The following is a 25189-nucleotide window of genomic DNA, read 5'->3' as shown; positions in this document are numbered from 1 at the left end:
TCCCGTTGGAACATTTGCTGACACCGCGAGCTGAATTCGGCATTTTACTAACGAGCACCCATTTGCACTTTTTCTACCCCTTTACTTGGCACCGAAATTAATTGTAACCACAGATCTGGAGGGGGGAAAATTGAGACAAAAGATGAACAGGAGAGCTGCTTGGCCTTGGTGTGCTATTAGGAACAATCCAAAGGTTATTTTTACAATGGATGTGCCAAAATTATACATTCCTGTCCTTCATTATATTGCCTCCTAGAAAAAAAAATGTAATCCTTTCAATGCTTACAATATGGAAGCTATTTTGAAGAAAAAATATATATAGAAATAGAAATAAAGACAGTCGTGGAACAAATGTTTTTGTTTGTACCAGTCGTTGGCTACATCCACTGAAGGGGTACGCGTCACACCTTCTTTTAATCAGCAATAAACAGTAACAGCAATACATGTACTGTCATGCACTGTTCTAATGTAAAGCTGGAAATTGCTTCATGAATAGAAGAAACTCCATAGGGGCAACTTTATAAGGCATAAATGCAAAACAATTCCAACAGGTCATTGAAAGGAACAGCCTGAATACACGCTGATAAAAGCATTATGGTCATACATCAGAGATGAACTATATGGTACACAGAAGACACTTTCAAGATTATTCAGAGTGGATTTCATGCTGTCCTCAAACTGCTTCACGGGGTGACTCCTTCAAACCTGAATTTAATCTCACTCCTGGTTTTAAATTACTCACAATTATGTCTAACTGCCACTTTATAATTCACTCACACAAACGTTCTGTTCTGAAATCCTTACCTCTGCATAGTGGATATGGATTGTATATGAGAACAGATTTTGTTTAAAATTGCAACTGATTGACAAATGGCCCTACATCGACGTAAATCAATTTTAAATTGTGCATTCTGCACACCTTTTATCTACCTATAAAGGCTTTTCTCTATTGACACTGCTTTAACACGAGGCAACTATATTTGTTGCACATGATGTCAACACTAAAAACGGTGGGGGGAATTACGGATTTCATTATCGACACACCCAAATTGACTGCACAATAGACTTAATGAAAAGATAACTTATCCCGTCTCATGGGAACACACTTTTCCATTCGCAGCAAATGCGTGATGAAATGACTTTGCATCAGTTCATGACAACAAAACAAGGAAGTAGAATTCCTTGGCAGAGAACAGCCAAAACACCGCCAACGTTGACACAAAAAACATTTGCATGTAACTAAACATCTTTTCCGAGATACCGACATCTGTACTGCTTTCATTAGTGCACCCCCGATTGCATTGTCTTGTCGTTGTTTGGTACAATCTAGAGAAGGTCAACTGCCTGAAATCTGGTTATATTTTTCCCCTCTCTTTTTATCAAGAAAGCAAACTGTGCTTGATTTCCTCCAAAGGGAAATTGTCTGTCCATCAAAAGCAGTTAGACGGTCAGGAGACCTCCCTTGATAACAATCCAAACCAAACACTACATCACTATTATGCCCTCCCTGACACAATTTAGGGTATGTGTAGCACTGTAACCATGCAGTAGATGCATCTCCCCCACCTCCCCCCCCCCCCAAAAAAAAAAGAGAAACAAAAAGCCAATTAAGTTAAACCTGAAGATGAAATTCCATTGTGCATGACACTGACACTTCTTCACAGGGTACCATTACTGAGTATTCTTAACCAAAAGATCAAATTTGTGAGCCATACATACATTGTAGGAATGCACAACGATAAACTCAAAACCAATTCCCATGTTTCCCACTCTATGTGCACATGTACAATGATATAATTGCACAAGTGCATCACATTTATGGAAATAATGACAAACAACATCTACTACATGTATACAGTAGGTCCACATGCAAACTTGAGAATCTAGTGCACAGAAGTACGTAGAACATTTTTTATGCAAATGTACTGCAGCTAACCCAAGCTGCACATCCTTTTATTTTCCCCTTTCACAATTTATGACGACATTACTTGTTAAAGGGGGGGTGCACATACTGTAAGACTGAGACATCACAGCACAATAAATGTGCTTATCAAATTTATATGTCTTGACCTGACATTACCTTAGTAAATTACATTCAACAGGATTTGGGATAAGGTTGTTGTTGTTGTTGTTGTTGTTTGTTTGTTTGTTTGTGTTTTTTTTTTCATTGGGTGGCTTCATACGGTTTTAAAAGACACTGTCAGTTTATAACCCAACATGAAATACTGGAAGATACCGATGCACTTTAATTTCATGCCATTTTCCTTGAACACTTGATTCATCTTCCAACTGTGAAAAATTTGTAGGGTGATTGATGAGGTAGCTGTTACAACATGACCGTGAACTCATTTCATCATACATTAACAATAATGGATTTCCATTTTCAGCACCAGTGAAATCATTCCCTCTTTTTTGTTTCTAGGCTAGATAATATTTTTAAAAGGTTATAGTACCCTACTACAAATGTGAAAGGTCACAAGCAGAAGAAAGGATAAATACTGTCAATCAATAATCTTTTGTAGTTCCTTGTAAATTTTACAGTTTTTTAAACCCCTTGTTGATAAATCAGTCTCAGCTACTAATAAAGTCTTATCATCAAGTATAATTTGGAAGCATAGAAGATTTAGAAAAACAACTTTGCTCTTGCATGTGTGTGCTAAAAAAAAATGCTGAAAAAATATACAACTTCCTTTTTTCCACAAAAGAAGGGATGGTTGAGATTGGGGTAGTGATTGAGAGTAATGTACTATGTAGAACTGATTTCATTGTTTGTTTTTTACTTTCTCTGCAGGGTTCAACCCTTTATATGGTGGCCTGTTTGGGCTACTAAAATCTTTGAATGTGACATCTTGGTGGCCCAAAATGAAAGGAAATACAAAATGTCATCTTTAATCATAGCTGCCTGATCTGGCCACAAAATGACAACCTTTTTTGGGGGAAATTTGGTGTCCCAACATCAATTTATAGTGGCCCCATGACATTGCCTATGTTGAGCCCCACTCTGTCTCACTTCAGTCGCATATTACAACTGCATGCATGTGTCTGCATTTGACTACAAAGACACCTTGTGTTCTTATCTTATTTTTTTTCCATATCAGAAAACTTACACCAAGTGTCATTCATTCAGCTAACATAAAATGTTCAAATGTGAATGTGTGGATTATTTAAAATGTCTTTTCAATAAAAATCACCAAAAAAAGAAAAATCTCTAGATTACAGGAAAGGTATTCATTAACAGAGACTACATGTAGCAACAAGGTATAGTTGCTACTTTGCCTGCATATCTGATTGACCTTTAATCTCCTTCATTACCTGATTTGGCACACAAGCTGAAATTCTTTCTTCACCTATTTAGCATAGATGTTGAGGACACTACTTGTCAATGAATAGAGATTAGTTAATCTCCTTAAATCCCTGTTGTGCCACCATGACCGTCCTATTGGACTGAAGCACATTGCTACACCTGAGTACTAACTTTACAACTTGGATTGATAACTGACTGCTAATGAAAAGGCTTGACAAGTTAGGCTAACTAGTGTCTGGGCACATAAAAGGGGTAAACTGGATAGGGAGGGTGGGGGAATGTTTTGAACTTTTGCTTTAAGCATTCTAAAATGCCAAGGTTTATTACAATGGCAACACTATAAACACGACATCGATGTTTCTTCATATTTTGTGCTTTGACAAAAATAGTCTCAAAGACTTATAGGCTTGATGGCTGTTCTCTGCTAAAAGGGTGCACAGCCAACTACAAACATCAATGCCTAGAGCCTCTTTGATTTAAGACAGAAAGTGTGACTACTGTAGGTGTTTATGAAGAAGAGACATTCTACAAATATTCCAGAGATTGTTGTAAAATGTTTCATCAGATGCATTTGTAATGAATAAGACCTTCAGAAAGTGGAACAGTTCTCATGGTTATGTCCCATCAACTTTGATGATTTATATTCCTTGTACTTGAAATGATTCCTTGCTTCTACCCTGTTTGGACCATGCAAATATTCCAGTGTGTGCCTGCGGATGCAAATACTTCGAAACAACAACCACAACAAAAACAGGAAAATTGCTTGCTATCAATCAAATTTACCAACCTTTATCTCTGCCTGAAGTAGAGTAGGTCATCAGGATTTTAGAAACGTCACAACTGAAATTGGTATTGAAAATGACACAATCTGTCCACAAAGATTTGATATTTTTCAGTGAGTTTGAGTACCAAATCTAACCAGTAACACAAGAGTGCTCACAAGTCAACACAAAATCTTCATAAAGGTCTGGTAATCCTCATTAAGCAGGGACTAGGAAACTGAAATAATAAGATTACCATAAACAGGCAAATTGCAAACATGTTTTCCAGGGGGGGGGGGGGTGGTGGTGCTAGTACAGCTTGTGGCCATTTAAGGGGGCTTATCTGGGTATATCAATTGACTTCTTAAGTTCCACACAGCACAGTAATCTTTGAAGAGCTTAGTGACATGTTACATAAAGGGATATGATGAAGGTAAACAAGATTACATTGTGCGGGCTAGTATATTCTACATCGTGGAAACCCCCCCCCCCCCCCAAAAAAAAAGAAAAAAAAAAAATTAATTCCAACAACAGCAGAAAAATGAGAACTTGACAATTACCTAAAGGTAGCCACAACGGACATTACAAAGCAGGAAGCCCAACTCGAAAAAACAACAAAATCTAACTGAACGTACTGTTCAACTTCAAATGAAGGATACATTTGGCCTATACAAAAGGGTACAACAAAAACACAAAAATATTGGGATATACAGTTGTATCCTCCATTTCTCTACGTAATGCATTCCATTGTGCCATCTGACACCTGATACCACCCTATGATTTCATTTTTGTGTTGCTGTGAAATCCATTCTCTGAAGAATCCAATCTTGATGAGGTACAGTATACAAATAGCTCAATGATTCTAGGGTACATGTACCAAAGCATGATGTCATAGCCATTCATTGCCATGGTAACTGGTTCTAAACAAACTCATCTGGCCTGAGTGTTTATGCGCCCACCTGGTTCCAACCTAAGCTGAAACAAGAGAGAAAACGTATGACATCATCACTTTGGTACTCAATAGACAACAATGCCTACTATTAAAATGTCTTGCGCTGTAAATATCAGCAAATTTCAAGTTGCCTACAGGGTGTACATGTAGATACTGTGCCGACGCCTGATGAAACTGAATCTTAAAGTACTCACATACAAAGAATAGGATCCCGAAGGCAGAGAGCAGCTCTTGGCGGCTGCTGGTTGGCGTTAGTCCCTACAGCTTGGGCAGCGAGTTTGTTAGTCCTCCCTTCCTTCAAGGTGAGCTCTGCACAAAGACAAAATAAAATGATAACAATAATAATAATAATAATAATAATAATAATAATAATAATAATAATAATAATGACAATAATAATGATGATAATAATAATAATAATAATAATAATAATAATAATAACAATAATGATAATAATAATAACAACAATAATGATGAAAATGATAATAATAACAATAACAATTATAATAATTATAATAAAAGAATACAATGAGAAAAAGCAACTCACTGCGAGAAAGGGTCATATCTTTACTCCTGGCGGTGGTACAAACGAGCAAACATAGGAGTCATCATTGACTGGCTGATATGTACAGTACTTTGCAGAATCAATTCCTTGTATTCACTCCAAATTTTGGCTAATATATATGCGAACAGATGACAGAAAAGCCCCCATCTAGCAAGCTTAACGTTAGCGAAAATATACAAAGTACAAATTGTAATTTCATCACAGGCTATCGGGGGAAATACCATGCAGGAGATGTGCAACATTTGTGACTAGTTGGTTCTGAGGTATATGTACTTGTATCATTTCAAATCCGGTGCAGGATATTACCGCAGCCATTCCTTCCACTTGCAAGAAAATGAGAAGTGGGCAAGTGATACATTTCATCAACGGTGACACGACATTTGCTCCTACAACAATTGCTCCACTCTTATATTCTCCAAGGACTTAGGGTTAGGTTTAGAGATGTGATAGGGTATAAGGTTTAGTTTGATGTGAGGATTAGATTATGGTTAGTGCTATGTTTGTGTATAGAATTTATGTTTGGCTTAGTGTGCAAATATTTCACAGGAGCAATGGTCACAGGAGAAAATGTCATGGAATCATCAACTCATCAATCTCACATTACTTGCCACAACAGTGAGTTTTTATTGCCCTGGGCAAACAGGGAAAGTGGGTCGGAAGCATCTTGACATGCACAATGTACCATTGTACATGTAAACTGTGCATGTAACAGTATGATACATGTCGTCACAGGATTGTGCAACCTCTGTATCATTTTATGGCTGCGTAACTCGTCAAAAGACGAATTCAATGTAAAACATGTAAATATTTGGACAGCATTACTCCTCTTGACGTGACGTGACGTGCACTAATGGTGGCTATTTTGGTTTCTGACACTCATGTTGCATGCAACGCTCACACAGGAGGATTACGTAAACTACTAAATTATGCACAGGCCTTGTGATATTTTTTAAGAGTTCCAGCATATTACAATGTATAACCTGGCAGGAGTACAATGCATCTACACATGTAGATAATAATCTACACTGTAAAGCTAACAAATAACCTGATAAGGGGAAAATATGATATGAAAAAAATAAAATACATGTAAGAAGATAACTTTGAATACAATATGAGAAGGTCATCATATTGCAAGCATAAAATAAAAGGCAAATGTTTCTATAAACAACTCTTAAAGCAAAAATGTAATTGTATCATTTAATGACTATATATTGCCAAGCATTAAAAAAAAAAAGTATCCAATATGATACCCAATTCTTTCTCAGCAAGTTAAAATGTCTGTTTCCTTCTGCAAATTTGTGTGATTCCTATCTGTTTATCATCCTGTTTATAGATGATCAAAACAATGCCTTCCTTTTCTTTTTAGAAAAGAAATATATATACATGTATAAGCATATATATATTTTCATTGAATAAAAACTTTATTAGGTGCTTACACACAGCTTCTCCAGTATTACCATGAACTTCCACAACCCGCCTACACTTATTCCATAAGTCTGGGCATTGTGTATATCCGTTCTTCACAGAGCGTGCTTGCCCAAAAAGGTCAATCTTCTCGACCTACTATGATGACAGCCTTTGAAGACGACTGTCTTGCAAGCAGGAAGATTTTACCCTTGGCAAATATTACCATGACACTGCAACCTATGCTGTATCATGTAGAACCTTGCACATGTTATGTGCACGGTTTGAAGGCTGTGAGAACATGTTGTAAGCATGACTGCTCAATGCAGTATACTCTATCCCAACAACACAGACTGCCTACTTGCTGCTCAAATGTTGACCGACAATGCCCAATGCCATAAATGATCTGTAGTCGACGGCTTAAAAAAAAAGAAAAGAAGAATTAATAATAACACTGTAAGACCTTAATTAGCCAAAGTAGTAATTGCATGTGCTAACGAACCTACGTATTGATTGCTTCACAGCTGAGCAGATGGAAATAGATATCCAGTTGTCATTGAAAACCTGTACTGTAAAACATGATATATTCGTGGCATGAAAATTTCACGAATTGGAGCTGACGGCCTTTCTCGCACCATGAAATTTTCGCGAATTGCCACTGGCATCCAATGTATATCGTGTAGGCAAGAACTTTCGTGTGCATTTTAAGTTTCGCGAATATTGACGCTTGCGAAATTCGCAAAATTGAAATGCACAAGAACATTCCCCGTTTTACAGTACACATTGTAGGGCACATGATCAAATAAGGTGACCAGACGTGGTAATGGTCATAGATCAGCACATGGCAATTACATGTAAGGTACTTATAATAGTATTGCCACAAAGTCCATGAAGATGGAATGATAATATTCAAAAAAGGAAGATGGATGTGAAAACAATTGATATTATGGATTTACCAAAAAGGCAAAACAGCCAGAGAAATGGACAGGACCAATTTGAATGATAAAATACTCTAAAGTAATCTAACCTTGTAACCTTGGAAATCATTATCTGTAAATGTTGGTGATGCAGTGACAGAGAAAGGAGTGAATCTTCAAGGGCTCATTAAATATTGGTGTCCAATTATAGAGAGTTTAGAGTACTCTACATGTAAATGCCCTGTATAAATGAGGTACCCAAGAAGCAAATGGGCATGATGGTCTATAGCAACTTGCATTTCGATAACACTTTAGTAGAAATCTGACATGGCGCCTCTTGTTTGTAGGAGAAAAATCACATGGTTAACTTACATACAAACAACTGCATGTCACTAAAAATTCAAACTCTAGCTTTAGATTTATTGTAGTTTTGCTACAATGTATATACAGCATCTTCAAGAAGCTACATTCTGTCAATATTGAAAAAAAAAGTTACATTTGGTTGTATGTGACCTACAGCAGAAATCATTGAAAAAAAAATACAAACACAGACGAAGCGCATTAATACAATCGTGAGTCTTTATCTCACCAATCAGGAAGATCTAGTTCACACATCTACCGCACATTTGAAGACCATCTGCGGAACCACCAATCCCCCAACCCCACTTTGATTATCATTAGGAGGCATTATTCTCCCCTCAAGGCTCCTGGAATCGAATAGAGCGAATCATCTGTGCAAATCTTCCACGCGCCACTCAAGTGGCCGCCCTGCAGTCTCCTCCAACGAAGAAGACGATGAAGAGAAAGGGGGGGGGGGGGTAAGGACAATCTCCATCTACGCGTGGCCTTGGCTAACACATCCAATATCGCTGGGCATTCAGGATGCACGAGCATGCACACACACACTTTGCCGCATTTAGATAATTTGCTCTCCCTCTCTTTGCCCAGCAGTAAATAACAAAGGGTGCCTCTCCGATGCGTGCGTGCGTACGGTGCATCGCAGAGAGGCGAGCACTGGCCCAATGCATGCATGCATGCATTTCTTATGCATAGTTATCATCAACCAGCGCATGTCCCTTGCAATGTCTCTGTCTATGCCCGAGAATGCTGCAGACATCAAAATGTGTCAGTACATCTACTCTTCCATTAAAAAAACAAAACTAACCAAACATTCACTGCACCATAACAAATCTCATTCATTTGCAATGTACCCAGTCATTATGATGTTGCAGAATGTAAATGCATCAAATAAGTCCTTGAACCAATGAAAATAATAAGAATTTGATAGAATTTGGTCATGGTAGACACATTACATTTCCCCACAAATACCACATTTGTTTGTCTTTTGTTTTTCCCTCTTCATCCACTACATCCGTCTTTTCTCGATGAAATCCACTAGACAGTTTATCTGAAGTTGAGCATGGACTATCCCTCTCAAGCACCTCGGTATCAGTTCATTCTCCCTAACCTAGCTGAATCATTGATGGTTGTCAGTCCTACATCTATCATATTTACATCTATACATTCCTTTTGAATGCTTTGCAGCACAGACTGTATGGGAACATAAACATTTTTTTCCCTGTAGTGTTAAGTACCTCTTTCCCTCTATGCCCATTCCAAATATATTTCACCATCCTCAGCATTGAAATAATTATCCTCTTTCTTTCCAGAAGATATGAAAGGGGAGGGGGAGGATACTACTAGTGACCAAAGCATGCACTTACCCACCCCCACCACCACCACCAAGAGTACTTCTGTCAGGGCATCAAACTGTCATTTTTGCACATACCTTCAACAGTACATGAAAATCATGTACAAGGGTACATGTAAGGGTACAGTACACGTAGATCATCTCGTGACATGCCTACAATTCGCCTTTATGATGTAAATCAATGTCTTTCAATATAATTCCTTCCAATCCCCCTTTGATTAATCTTGCCCTTCCCCTCCCACTTTCCCATCCCAAAACACACACACACACATACACACACACACACACACACACCAGGGAGGCACCTCCCTGCACACACACACACACATACACACAAACCTCACACTGCCAAAACCCAGAGGGTCTGCACCTGTACACCCAAAGATACGTGTTGAGCCAGTGGCAATGCCGACAACTCCGTCATCAAATTGAATGATAATTAAAATCGCAGCAGCTCTCTCTTGCTTTCTCTGCCTCTGTCCATCTCTCTCTCTTGCTATGTCCTTCTAGAGTTTGAATGTTTCTCTATTGAGGCCTTACAGTCATTCCTAGGATTGCAGTAAAATTGCAAGCTTCTTGACACTAATAAACAACAGATCTAATTAAAAAAAGACACACACAGAAACAAACAAAAGCAACTTGGTAAAATACCCAATTTCCCCTGCGACATTTCAAGACTGGGCATGCCAAGTAATCCCTTGATGTGCATTATCAATTTTGGTGACCTGTCAGATGGAAATTTACAGGGGCACACATGCCTATTCTGTATTTAATACATCAACTGTTTATCTCAATATGTTCTCTTTTTAGTGGCAATTAAATGTATACTGTACTGTACAACCAGGAATGACACTTAATGTTTCTAAAAGGCATTGCCAAACCTGTACCTTCATGTACAGCCCATTGTACATGAAGGTACTTGTACTACGTGTCCTTGTGAATGTCAAAATACATTATGTGACAGAGACTGTGCAAGCACAAATAAAGAATTGAATGTCCATGTGTAGTTCATCTACACAAGGCACAGTCTATGGAGATAGGAGAGATGGACACTTTTTAGGCACTTTTTATTCGCACGTTGACACCAGGGTCACCGTGCTATGACATATTTTTTACGCACTGGGCATGCGCCAATGTCGACTCCTCGCTCACTACCCAATTTGCAAATGCGTTCACCCCGCTAATAAAACAGCTTTGATATCATAAAAAGTTAAGTGTATTATTTTCTTTTTATCAAATGTAGTACCAACACAAACAACCTTTTTGTCAGCTTTATATGCAGTCATGAAAATGTCCAGAATTACATGTGCCGTATCTTTAAACAATTTGAACAGCAACTGACCAGAAAATTATAAGTAACCTTTACACAATTGAAATTGCATAAGAACAAAAGAGAAAATAACAGTTGAATTAGCAAGCATTTGATCAAGATTCTGATAACTATTCAGGATTTGGTCACATTTTCTTTGAAGCTTTTATCAATTCCCTGTTTTTGTGACCACATCAAAATGAACTAGAGATTGTAATTTGTCATTACTGACAAATTAAGGTGATCCGATTTTTTTTTTTCATCAATGAATCCAGTCCTGATCGCAATAGGCATGACCATACAGGTTTCGTCTGTTGTTAAAAACGTTGGCCGTGTGATGTTTGAATTCTCGTTTAGAAAAGGGAGTCATATCTGCCATCTTTGGTACCAAATTCCGTATACACTAGATAACGAAGATACAACAAATACATATGACCTTTGACCCACCTTTACACTCGCAAGATGGCATCTGAGGAAAAAGTGGTTATTTTGTGAAATGATTCTTGCGACATCGTCTATACGTGTGCAAAATATGGGAAAGATAGGACAGGTATTCGCCAAGATACAAGATGAAACATTTATGACCTTTGACCCTAATTTACATACCCAAGATGGTGTCCGATCAAGTAGTTGTTATTTTATGAAGTAATGTACGTGACATGAACTAAACATGTGCAGAATATGGGGGTGATAGGGCGTGTTTTTCTTGAGTTATTGCAAAGAAAGTTGCAGAAAGAAAGAAATATCTCAATACATAGAAGATAAGCTTTAATTTCAACCAAGTTTTTTATCGTGATCCCGACATCGTATGAAAAAACGAAGGGCATACTAACGGTAGCGCAAAGTCTCAGCTACAACATATTAAAATCTGGGAGAAATTCACCGAAGGGTAAGTGAGCTAGTGCTCGATAAAGACAATCATGTCAATTTTCACATTTAAAAAAATTCCCTCCCATAGAGATAACACGTCATAACGAAGAAGTACATATGACCTTTGACCTCAATTTGCACAGACAAGATGGCATCTGAGTAAAAAGTGGTTATTTTGTGAAATGATCCTTATAACATGGTCTTTGTGTTTGCAAAATATGGGAAAGATAGGACATGTATTCACTAAGATACAGGATGAAACACTTATGACCTTTGACCCTAATTTACATACCCAAGATGGTGTCTGATCAAGTAGTTGTTATTTTATGAAGTAATGTACGTGACATGAACTAAACATGTGCAGAATATGGGGGTGATAGGGCGTGTTTTTCTTGAGTTATTGCAAAGAAAGTTGCAGAAAGAAAGAAATATCTCAATACATCGAAGATAAGCCTGAAAGTCAACCAAAATTTTTGATGTGATCCCGACATCGTATGAAAAAATAAAGGGCACACTTACGGTAGCGTAAGGTCTCAGCTACAACATATCAAAATCTGGGAGAAATTTACCGAAGGGTAAGTGAGCTAGTGCTCGATAAAGATAGTCATGTCAATTTTCATTTCCAGAAAAACTGCACTCCCATAGAGATAACACGTAAACTGGTCAAATTTGACTAGGTTACTTTCAATCCATTTTTACGAGGTGATACCGTTATCCAATCAAAATTTTGTAATTTTATGTTTGAAAGAACATTGAATAAGCTACAACATACTGAAATCTGGGTGAAAATTGACAAAGGACTAGTGAGATACGCTCGAATGAACTTGAAATTTGATGACATCATTTTGAAAATTTACTTTTTTTACTTTATTAAGAAATTTGCTATCTTTTAATCATTTTGTCAGCATTGCCACCCCATGAAATGACATGTACAACTCATCAGGTTTTAAAATATGCAAAGAAAATGGGGGGTCACCGTCCATCCTGACGTGTAAAATCGAATTTAAAATTAGCAGTTTTTTGGCATAGTTGCACTGTATATCGCCATTGACGTGCGCGCGGAATTTCAACTTTGACGGGCCAGTATGACGTCATATTGAGTCGCATTGATTTGAAACTTGGTATAAATATTCCTTAACATTTCAGACATCCGATCAAAGTGAAAAAACTGGAAATTTCAATTGCACATGAGCTGTGCGTGCGTATATGCGCGCGCGCGTACGCGTCCGTCCGATTTTTTCAATTTTTCAAAAAATGCTCCAAATGGTCTGAAACGTGTGCAAAAAAAATTTGAGCTCGATTTGAGCATACAAATATTTCAACGCGCGCGTACGCGCACATATCAAGAGAAAATGTGAATTTTGAGAATATGAGTAGAATGCGCATAACTTGAAATAAATGTGACGTAAATTTCATTGAAAAACTTCATTCCATTAATGAGATATGATTGAGAATGTGTTTTCATATAATGACGTCATAGTGACGTCAAGGTCGACTGATCACTTTGATATTAGTTTGATTGCCGTCTTTGGGACACGATACATACATGGTATAAGTTTGAACTTGATAGGCATAGCACTTTCTGAGCTAACCTCTGCACAACTTTTGGGGAGAAATAAAGAAAGAAGAAGAAGAAGAAAGAATCCGTACAGATACAGAAGGTGATCCGAGAGGATACTCGGATCACCTAACAAAGAATCCGTACAGATACAGAAGGTGATCCGAGAGGATACTCGGATCACCTAACTAGAGATTGTAATTTGTCATTACTGACAAATTAAGGTGATCCGATTTTTTTTTTTCATCAATGATTCGAGTCCTGATCGCAATAGGCATGACCATACAGGTTTCGTCTGTTGTTAAAAACGTTGGCCGTGTGATGTTTGAATTCTCGTTTAGAAAAGGGAGTCATATCTGCCATCTTTCGTACCAAATTCCGTATACACTAGATAACGAAGATACAACAACAAATACATATGACCTTTGACCCACCTTTACACTCCCAAGATGGCATCTGAGGAAAAAGTGGTTATTTTGTGAAATGATTCTTGCGACATCGTCTATACGTGTGCAAAATATGGGAAAGATAGGACAGGTATTCGCCAAGATACAAGATGAAACATTTATGACCTTTGACCCTAATTTACATACCCAAGATGTTGTCCGATCAAGTAGTTGTTATTTTATGAAATAATGTACGTGACATGAACTAAACATGTGCAGAATATGGGGGTGATAGGGCGTGTTTTTCTTGAGTTATTGCAAAGAAAGTTGCAGAAAGAAAGAAATATCTCAATACATAGAAGATAGGCTTTAATTTCAACCAAGTTTTTTATCGTGATCCCGACATCGTATGAAAAAACAAAATCAAATTTAACGATAGCGCAAAGTCTCAGCTACAACATATTAAAATCTGGGAGAAATTCACCGAAGGGTAAGTGAGCTAGTGCTCGATAAAGACAATCATGTCAATTTTCACATTTAAAAAAATTCCCTCCCATAGAGATAACACGTCATATCAAAACGAAGATACAAAAAGAAGTACATATGACCTTTGACCTCAATTTGCACAGACAAGATGGCATCTGAGTAAAAAGTGGTTATTTTGTGAAATGATCCTTGTAACATTGTCTTTGCGTTTGCAAAATATGGGAAAGATAGGACATGTATTTACTAAGATACAGGATGAAACACTTATGACCTTTGACCCTAATTTACATACCCAAGATGGTGTCCGATCAAGTAGTTGTTATTTTATGAAATAATGTACGTGACATGAACTAAACATGTGCAAAATATGGAAGTGATAGGGCGTGTTTTTCTTGAGTTATTGCAAAGAAAGTTGCAAAAAGAAAGAAATATCTCAATACATCGAAGATAAGCCTGAATTTCAACCAAAATTTTTGACGTGATCCCGACATCGTATGAAAAAACGAAGGACACACTTACGGTAGCGTAAAGTCTCAGCTACAACATATTAAAATCTGGGAGAAATTTATAGAAGCTTAAGTGAGCTAGTGCTCGATAAAGATAGTCATGTCAATTTTCATTTCCAGAAAAACTGCACTCCCATAGAGATAACACGTAAACTGGTCAAATTTGACAAGGTTACTTTCAATCCATTTTTACGAGGTGATACCGTTATCCAATCAAAATTTTGTAAATTTATGTTTGAAAGAACATTAAATAAGCTACAACATACTGAAATCTGGGTGAAAATTGACAAAGGACTAGTGAGATACGCTCGAATGAACTTGAAATTTGATGACGTCATTTTGAAAATTTACTTTTTTTACTTTATTAAGAAATTTGCTATCTTTTAATCATTTTGTCAGCATTTCCACCCCATGAAATGACATGTACAACTCATCAGGTTTTAAAATATGTAAAGAAATTGGAGGGTCACCGTCCATCCTGACGAGTAAAATTGAATTTAATATTAGCAGTTTTTTGGCATAGTTGCACTGTATATCGCCATTAACGCGCGCGCGCGGAATTTCAACTTTGACGGGCCCGTATGACGTCATATTGAGTCGCATTGATTTGAAACTTGGTATAAATATTCCTTAACATTTCAGACATCCGATCAAAGTGAAAAAACTGGAAATTTCAATTGCACATGAGCTGTGCGTGCGTATATGCGCGCGCGCGTACGCGTCCGTCCGATTTTTTCAATTTTTCAAAAAATGCTCCAAATGGTCTGAAACGTGTGCAAAAAAATTTTGAGCTCGATTGGAGCATACAAATATTTCAACGCGCGCGTACGCGCACGTTTTAAGAGAAAATATGAATTTTGAGAACATGAGTAGAATGCGCATAATTTGAAATATATATGACGTAAATTTCATTGAAAAATTTCATTCGATTAATGAGATATGATTGAGAATGTGTTTTCATATAATGACGTCATAGTGACGTCACGGTCGACTGATCACGATGATACATTAGATTTGTCGTCTTTGGGACATGATGCATACATGGTATAATTTTGAAATTGATAGGCAGCGGACTTTCTGAGCTAACCTCTGCACAACTTTTGCGGAGAAATAAAGAAACAAAGAAGAAGAAAGAATCCGTACAGATACAGAAGGTGATCCGAAGGATACTCGGATCACCTAAAAAAATATATAGGCCCTATATATAAATCAGAAGTCTAAGTGAAAGTTTCCCTTTGTACAGCTTCCTCCCTAAGAAATCCTGTGATATGATCAAACATAGAGGTCAGACGCACAATCTATGCAAACCATGGTAGTCGTGGGTTATTGCCACTTGGTCTAATATCAGATGGTCTACTTCCCAGTTCATCTAACACCACTACGGCTAAACTCACTACTATTAATTTCGTCTAATGCCCGTTTGGTCTAATCCTCACTTGGTCTAATGTCCAGTTTGGCTAATTATCGTTTCATCTAATGACCAGATGGTCTAATTGCAATTTTGGTTCCTTGCATTTTTTCCATTTTGTCTATATAAACTGTGGGTATTAGACAAAATGGGCATAGCCCATCTGGTAGTAGATGAACTGGTAATGAGGCTAAGTGGCAATTGGACTAAATGGTCCTTAGACAAACTGTTTGTAGACAAAATGGGATTAGACCATGTGGGTTGAGACTAAATGGCTATTAGACGAAGTGGGAGTATGGGATCACCATAGTCGTGGCACTGTTCACACATCGCGACAGCGTAGATTTCAGTGTGTTAACAAGGTGGCAACTGGGTATAAAAGGGCAAGAGACTACTATTGAAACTGCATGGGTACACACCTGTGGCTGGCATATAATTCTGGCGATCCAAAAATACAACAGCCAGCGTCAAATGAAGGATACTGCCTGTAGTGTTATCAGACAGCATGTGACAAGCTCTGAGACAGACAACAAAGTAACCCTGTCAGTATCTACAACTGTTTAATGTACATGTACATAAACATAGCATTCCTTTCCCCGGTCATGTTCTTGGTTTAGATTGATCTTGTTAGGCAGAACTGATTACCCAGCAACTAACTTGGATGCACATGTCCACGTACAATACATGCAGATCTTTGCAATTACAGTACAGCTGTGATATACATGTAATTAGCAACTTGCAAGAGATACATACTGTACATGTACAGGTACATGTGTGGGCCAGTAACAACTGTGAATTTGCTAAAATAGTCCAAGATATTCTTATTCTATGAGTTGGGTTTTACACACTCACTCACGAGTTATATGACTTTCAGTCATAACATTGCCAGTAAAACAACAACAACAACAACGGGCGAACCAAACCAAACAAACATAGTGCAAAAACACTACCACTCTTAGCGTGCTGCTTAGAGGGGAAAAAAACCCAGAAAGGCCTAGTCATGTTAAAAAAAAAATTGGAAACATGACCACAAAGAAAACAAACATGGTTCTATACAGGAAAGCACACACCGCTGTAACCTGAAGAACATGTACTCACACATTCACACACTCACACAGCCACACACACAGATAGGGCCAGACTGTGCATACAGATAGAGTACATTGTAGGTAATGTACAGCTGTACAAGTGTATGTAGCCATTTCTGAGTGCACTTTACATTGCTTTCTGCTGTACAGCTGTACAGAATACTGTGACTGCAAGTGCTATATGTCAAAGTTGCAGTCTTTTTTTTGCATTATTTAACATCTGGTATCATGACATTTAGCTTTAAAAGCATAAGCTACCTTGTACCTTCAAATAAATTCATAATGACAAAGACATTGACAGAAATGTCAAGTTCAGAGAGCAGCTTGGCATGAGATTTTGTAGGGCAGCAGAGGAAGGCAAGGCATCAAGGGGGTGGGGGGGGGGGGGGGGTGGAGGGGGTGGAGGAGATGAAAAGGGGGGTTTCCCCCTCTCACAGCAAGGGGCTTTACGATCATATGACCTAATGTACACTGAATAGGTCCTACAATATTTTGGCTCACACTGATCAAAAAAAAAAAAATATATGTATATATAGTTAGTGTTAAAATGTAAATTCCACAGGTGGTTAGAAATCTATGCTGTTGTTTTTTGGGTGTAGTTTGGGGATTGCTTTTTGGTGAACTACGTCTGCACTGACATCCACCCAAAAGACTAACTGTATGAAGGCCAGACAATGGCAATATAGATAATGACTGAATAGGCTTTCAATGCATAATGTACAGTATGTGAACCATGAGTTTGTATACCACAGCTCAGAGAGAAATACACTCATGCATCTTGTACAACATTTGTACATGATCACGCGTCATAGATATAATATGACTTGTATGTCACCAGAAAGAAAAGCAGAGATAGGGAGAATGATTATGAAAGAAAATATGTGCACTATCAACTTGGTATGAACGTCAGTCTAGCTGGTGGGTCTCAGGTATCATGTTTCATTTCCTAATCTTGGGAATTTTGACCAGACACTGTACTTGGTAACACTGGAACAGAGGTAGTTTCATCACAAATATATATATATATATATATATATATATATATATATATATATATATATATATATATATATATATATATTTTTTTTTTTTTTTTTTTTTTTTCTTAAATCAATTGGCAAATCTGTCAAAACCATAAGTTCTTACATTAGCTATGACACATTCTCTTAATGAGATTTGCAGAACATTACAATAACAATAATCATAACCACAGCATTTGTAATGCGCCATCGATCTAGTGGCCTATTCTATTTTTCAATAATTCACCCTACAATGGATGATATGTTAAGTGCCAAACTGTAATGTCAACTTTCTTAATATCCTGATGCAATCTATCTCATGAATATATACTTCTTGCTTTGCATCATCCTAAAACAGGCTACAGTGTATGATCAAGGCTACAAACGGTAGACGTCACACATTTTCACAAGCCAGGAGCAACTACATAGCATTTCCTTTGTACAATACATAATAGGTATGTGAAACATGATACTAACCCAATAAAAATGATCATTTGATAATGCACTGCACTCAAGTCTGCCAATTCAAGTAGAGCAATATCGCATTATCATGAATCAACTGAAAAGCAAAAGCCACTAAAATGGCATTTAATGAGCATGATACATTTCTACAGCCCGATGAGAAATTAATCATTCTGCTGAATGGTAAAGTGTTTGAGGTAATGATGATAACAGAAAAAGAACCATACAACAATAATAACCTGAGCCTCTAAATCATCTGTAATGTACATGTAGGCCAAATTGGTTAATATGATGACTAACAACATTCATTAAATTTTGAAGAAAAAAAAATTTCAGGACACATTATTCTGCTTTCTTCTGTACAACATGACTATTGTAAAAGCCCTGCCCTAGCAATGTGAAAACGACCACACAATATTCATAAGGCCTTCATTTTTGAAAATGCAAGGCGAAATTTTGAAGAAAACAAGGCATACCCCTTGTACAAGACTAGCGGAAGGAATCCCTCTCAGTTGTATACTACACAGGCCAGAGACAGAGGGAGGGAAAAAAAAAAAAAGCATGAATGAAATGACATTCCATCAGGTATGAGTCATCCTGGGCAAAAAGGGTATTCCCTGAACTACCAGGTTTATCAAGCCATGTGTATTCTGGCTGTCTGTGGGCGATGACTCATGCCAAAGTACTTTTTTTTCCTCCCCCATCTCTCGGCCGCTCTCTATCTCTCTCCCATATGCCTGCTACTGAATGCTCCTAACACTGCAGAAGCAGCAAATACGAACCGGGCGCAAAAGCTACAGAAGCTAGTCTCTGGGTACAGCCACTATTTCACACACTGCTGCTCTGCAGTTGAGAGAAAAATATGCCTAAGCTTGCAGTAGCTACATATATTCCAAACACACTTTTGTATTTAACCCTGTAATCTGCAAACTACACGTACACTGTGGTAGATATTAATGGCATTGGAAGTATCAGTCCTTTGAGGGATCAACATCAAACTATCCTATGAGCATACTGTTGCAGATGTTATTTTGCGAGGGTTTACTTTTAACATATCCCGCGCATCACTGCTGGGCCGCGAATTTAACACCACACAGAAATGTCGCAAACGGACAGGCACAAGTGCACATATGATAGCCTCGCTGTCAAAATCGCCAAAACAACAACTCGCGAAAATGTCTGTTACCTTCTCTTTTGTAAAAAAAAAACAAAAAACATCTGTATGCAAAAATAATTGCTCTTACAGTACACAGTGAATGATAGTGAATGAAAGACAAGTACTCTGCTCAAGATCAGCTGCATGAAAGGAAAATAATTCTATCATTTGACTGACAGCTCATAAGCTGGTTGTTTCAACTCAAGATGGAGTCATGATGAATGAATAAATCATGGTACAATGTGAAGAAGTGCCATGAATCATGTTCCAGAGCTAACGCTCGGCATAAAGTATCATGAAAGACATGAGCCTCACAATCCGACTTAGGATGCGTTTATCAACTTTTATTTGGCAGAAACAGGTTTTCCAAACGGCTTTCAGGGATTTTTTTTTAGAGATGATAAACGCAAAGCTGTTTTGATTATGGGTTTCAGAAAGCCTTTTTGACTTTTGAAAGTGGGTATGGAAAGCCGTTTCAAACTGGGGAAAGATGATAAACGCAGCCTGAAACAGGTTTCAGCCAGAAACAGGTTTCTAGAAGTGAGATAAACGCAAAACTATTTTGAAACAGCTTAGTACTGCAAATGCTGTATAAGACCCCTTCTCCTCGGGTCAAATGGCACAATGCAGCGGCACAGTGACAAGGCCAGTTTTCGTGCTGGTGATGAGTCAATTTAAACGCAAACTGTTTTGGAAGGCGTTTGCAAAGGGCTTTGGAAACGACTTTTGATACTGGGAATGGAAAGCCGTTTCAAACCGGAAAAAGATGATAAATGCAGCCTTTGGGACACAGGGAGCTTATTAACATAGTCCTTCTTGTTATCTTCCTTTTCTTTTTCTTTTAAAAATCAAACATTGCTTGAAATCAAGAAATCATTCCAAGCACAGCAAGAATACTCAAACCCCTAGTGTACACACACCAGCGCATAATGCACACATACCAGTGAAATATGCACACACTAGGAGTCCTCACATTGAATCGTTGATACACAGAGCGGTCTTGTCAGGCAGGGGTACTTGAGACACGTGTTGTATAAATATTTTACATGGGACATGTGATGGGGTGTGTCTCAGCAGTCCACAGGTGTTTGCTGATCAAGTTCAACGATGGGATGGAGGGGGGGGGGGCTGAGTAGAGGGAGAGCGAGAGGGAGTGGGGAAAAAGAGTCAGAGATAAAGAAGAGGGAAGATAGGGATACATATATGGAAAAGAAAAACACAGAATGACTCTACATCTAGTTTTAATCACAGGTTTTTTCTTCTTTCTTTCTGATCTTCTTGAAAAAATACCCAAATAAACATGGCTTAAAAGGAAAACCAATTTTGATTGTATTTGATAAACTCAAAGAAACAGGCCCACGAAAGCTTGAACAAAGCCAGAGCAGTCACAACAGTTTTGATATTGACTTAATCAGTTGACATGTCGTCATTCGGGGAAACTCTAACATACCCATTCCAATCACATGACGGTGGCATTCCTTTTATAAAATCACTCAACAGTTGTGTAAACAAGAGACCAACTCATTACAGTTATTATTGACATTTATCAAGGCATATCTTCATCAACTGAAGTAGGTCAAATTTTCTAGGGGGCATATGAAATGTGATGTTCAATGTCTACACCTACTGCACGTTAAACTGGCCAAAAATAAACCAGAATCTGTCCACATTTGCTTCTTTTTTTGTTTTTTGGCCTTGATCTGTTTTATTCCCTTACTTGCATTCACTAGATATTGAGTTCGCTTACAAGGGCAATTTTCCATAACTCCTGCAGACTTACAGTTGTAGAGTTCTGGGCTAATATATCTAGAAAAATGCCAATGTTGATATATAGGGTAAGTGTAAATTTTTTCACGTATCGTATCCTTGAATGTGCCATCTGTTTCCTTCCCCTCCCCCTCCAAAAAGTGCTAACATTATATTTGTATGCAAATAGCCATCAAAAGAAACATTTATGACAAAGGTTTTGTGATTGTTAATATCATCTTTGTGTTTGTTGATTTTTTTCTTCTTACCTGCACAAACTGAGCTCTACCATAAAAGTACTTTTACTGCGCCCAATACTCTGTTCCTATGATATACAATAAAATTCACTTCTGTGTAGACCCACAGTGTACAGTATCAGTAAAGGAAGTGAGAACAGTTTGGGGTATACAGCTAGCACATGTCACAAAAATTTTTCATGACTGCTAACACACAAGGAATATGATGTAATCCTATTTGCATACATTATGACTGGACATGCTAAGTACCTGTCCAAGACTTCAACATGGTATTTCAATGTGCCAAACAAGACAAGATCACTCCAAAGCTCAGGGAATATCAGCTTTAGTCTGCTCCAATGTAAGCAATACTGATGGGCACACACTGGAATGCCATCCAGAAATCATCAATTCTCTCAACTCCCTCCGGTAACTACGACGACGACGAGCTGAGTTCCTGACGAGGTATGGATTGCACATTGGTGTATGGGAGAGACACTGTGACCTTATTGCTAGGTAACTGCTTTCACACAACAAAGATACAAAAATCTGGGGGAAATAAGAGAGAAAGATGATGTACACAAAACTGTGGCCTAATCACACACATACATGGACACAGACTCACACACACTGACACATACACACACACACATACACACACACAAACACACCCACATCCACATTCACACGCCCACACATTGTCATTACATACACTGTACATAGTTCTCTTTGGCCATCTTGTGGCAAACATCAAGATAAGCTTGAAACAGTAATCTGAAACTAGAAAAATGTTGATGTTGTTATCCACATATTTTATTAAAATAAGAAGGTACTGTTGGTTCACTGGATTCCACACTGATGCACTGTACTTTGACAAAATTATGATACGGATATATCCGCAAATAGAAAGACTATTCAACAGGTTCTTGTCCCTTTTAAAATCCTTATGAACACCAAAAACCCTAAACACAGATACTGCCCTGTTGTTTTCCTTCTAATGTTGTCATCAGGAATGACAATGAAATGAATTGAGCGTTTAACCCTTTGCACTCCATGATGAACCACATATCACATCATGTATTCAACAACATATGAACATCATACATGTATGTTTTTAATGTGCACAATACCCAAGGTACAAATGTAGTATCAAACTTTTAAAACTTGTGTATGGTAGTTAAATACATGCACAGCTAATAGTCTGGGGCAAGTGGTTTCTTTGCTACTCTGGAGAAAGTCTTCCAAACAAAAGAACAAGATTCAATATATATTTTGTAGATCACAACATCTCCCCACATCATTTTCACCCTTGAATTGAATTTCCTTAATGTTTTTTATTGGATGATTAAAAAATGAATTGAATTGAATTGAATTGAAATGAATTGAATTGTTTAACTTTTTTTTCAAAAATAATCTATCAAATCTAATCAAAACCTTAGATATACTTGTAACATTGCCATGGAGTGATTCTATAACCTACGAAAGACATCGCCCTCCCCAACTGTGATACATTATATGTTGCATTTCAGCGTATCTGACAAAAAAGTGCTCAGTGACATGAAGAAGTGTATTACTGTGACATACTACTTCCTGGTTTTCCCCTAGCCAGTTTCCATCCAACAAAATTAAAAAAAAAACTTCTTCCCAAGGGTTGATTTCAGACTACATGTATATACTGAATTCCTGTGATTTTTTTTTTCCATTTTACTCTTTGTGACCGGTAATCACTTGTTCATGTTTGTGATGGGACTGTTTGGATGATTACTTTATCGATTGCTACATCAGGAAAGTCTCCGGCAATATAAAGAATGGGGGGGGGGGGGGGCGGGCTAAAAATATTCTGAGGATATGATATCATTATCATCCTGAGTGTAAAAGGTCAAATGAGTTGTTTTGATATGTGCTACATATCAAATAGACTCTCATGCTGAGTAAAGCAAAGTGGGCACACAATATCTGCTCAAAGTGACCCTGGCTAGGAATGCATCGACTGTCAATGTCAAATATGCCGCATAATAATGTGATGTGTCATCGAGTGAAGCACCTGTAGCGTTTGCACACAAACAAGGCAAGGGGATAGCATATGTGCCAACTTCTGGATAAACTGCTTTATCAGTCATCCCTGTGTCAGTATAAGCTATGAGTCATCAGAGAAAATGCTCATGGAATATTATTTTTAGCTCCTCGATTCTCCCATCCCCCCGCCCCCCCCCCCCAAATGTGCGTTTGATTTGTGGGTTTGGCTTCATATTTTTACCAGGGTTTTTTTCTCTCTTCTGTTTTTTCCCCCAATCATGACGTCTGTATGTCTACATGGAATAAAAGGATCATATGTCATGACGAATATTTCTTTCATAAAGTCAATTACTTGGTATTTCATTGCTTGAATAGGTACATGTAGAACCTGTAAATCTTATATAACTATTCAACATCACTTTAGTGTGATTACCCCTCACTATACTCATCTAAAATGGGTGTCTCTGTCTCTCTGTCCCTATCTTTATGCCAATTAGATGATTGTAGATGCCACTTGGACTTTCAAGGCCAGAGGGACAAAGTAAAGATTACTCTGCCAGATCCCCTCAACCCCTAATAGGATGAGATATTTCACCATATTTCCTAGACATACTACTGTAAAACATGATACATTTGCGGCATGAAATTTTTGCGAATTGGAACCAATGGCTTTTCTCACAGCATGAAATATTTGTGAATTGCCACTGGCATTCAATGCATAAAGTGGAGACAAGAACATTTGTGTGCATTTTAATTTCCCGAATCTTGGCTCTCGTGAAATTCGCGAAATTAGCGAAATTAAAATGCACACAAACATTCCTCATTTTACAGTATATTCACTCTGTGCAGGTCATGTTACAACTGTACATTACGGATACTACTGTATTAAAGGGAGAGTACAGTATTGGTGGAGATGAGAATTTGGCTTTTAACTTTTTGCGAGATACCAAGAAAACACTTATGATATAGTACAGAGCATACCATTTTAAGAGGAATTCAAAGTTTATTTGATGAAAATCGGGTTTGGAATGAATGAACCATCCAAAAACAAAGTAAAACAAAGCGATCGTAATAAAGTGTGGGTCCCAAACTTTATTAGAATCGTTCTTTTTTGGATATCTCAGCCATTTCAAAACCAATTTTCATCAAATAAACATTGAATTCCTCATAGAATTACATGCTCTTTCATATTTCATAAGAGGTTTCTCATTCTCTCACCAAAAAATGTTAGAAACCTGAAATTATGTCTCAACCAAAACTGTACGATCCCTTTAAACAACCTGCCCATGAATCAGCTGATTATGTAAATGAATGAAAGAATAAATGATT

General features: G+C 37.7%; 1 protein-coding gene across 1 annotated transcript in view; it reads right to left on the bottom strand.

Moving 5' to 3' along the window:
* Positions 1 to 25189, bottom strand: part of LOC139744053 (stress-activated protein kinase JNK-like) — a 67979-nt gene that overhangs the window by 23191 nt on the left and 19599 nt on the right. The window contains exon 2 of the mRNA XM_071654510.1: positions 5212 to 5326. The gene's annotated coding sequence lies outside the window, so the exon portion shown is untranslated. The remainder of the gene's footprint in view (positions 1 to 5211; positions 5327 to 25189) is intronic.

The sequence above is a fragment of the Diadema antillarum genome, unplaced genomic scaffold (assembly GCF_040938485.1).
Source record: "Diadema antillarum isolate AM-2024a unplaced genomic scaffold, OU_Dant_1.0 seq00001131_RagTag, whole genome shotgun sequence".
Taxonomy (NCBI): Eukaryota; Metazoa; Echinodermata; class Echinoidea; order Diadematoida; family Diadematidae; genus Diadema; species Diadema antillarum.
The sequence above is the reverse complement of the archived record's forward strand: the minus strand, read 5'-3'. Positions and strand labels throughout refer to the sequence as shown.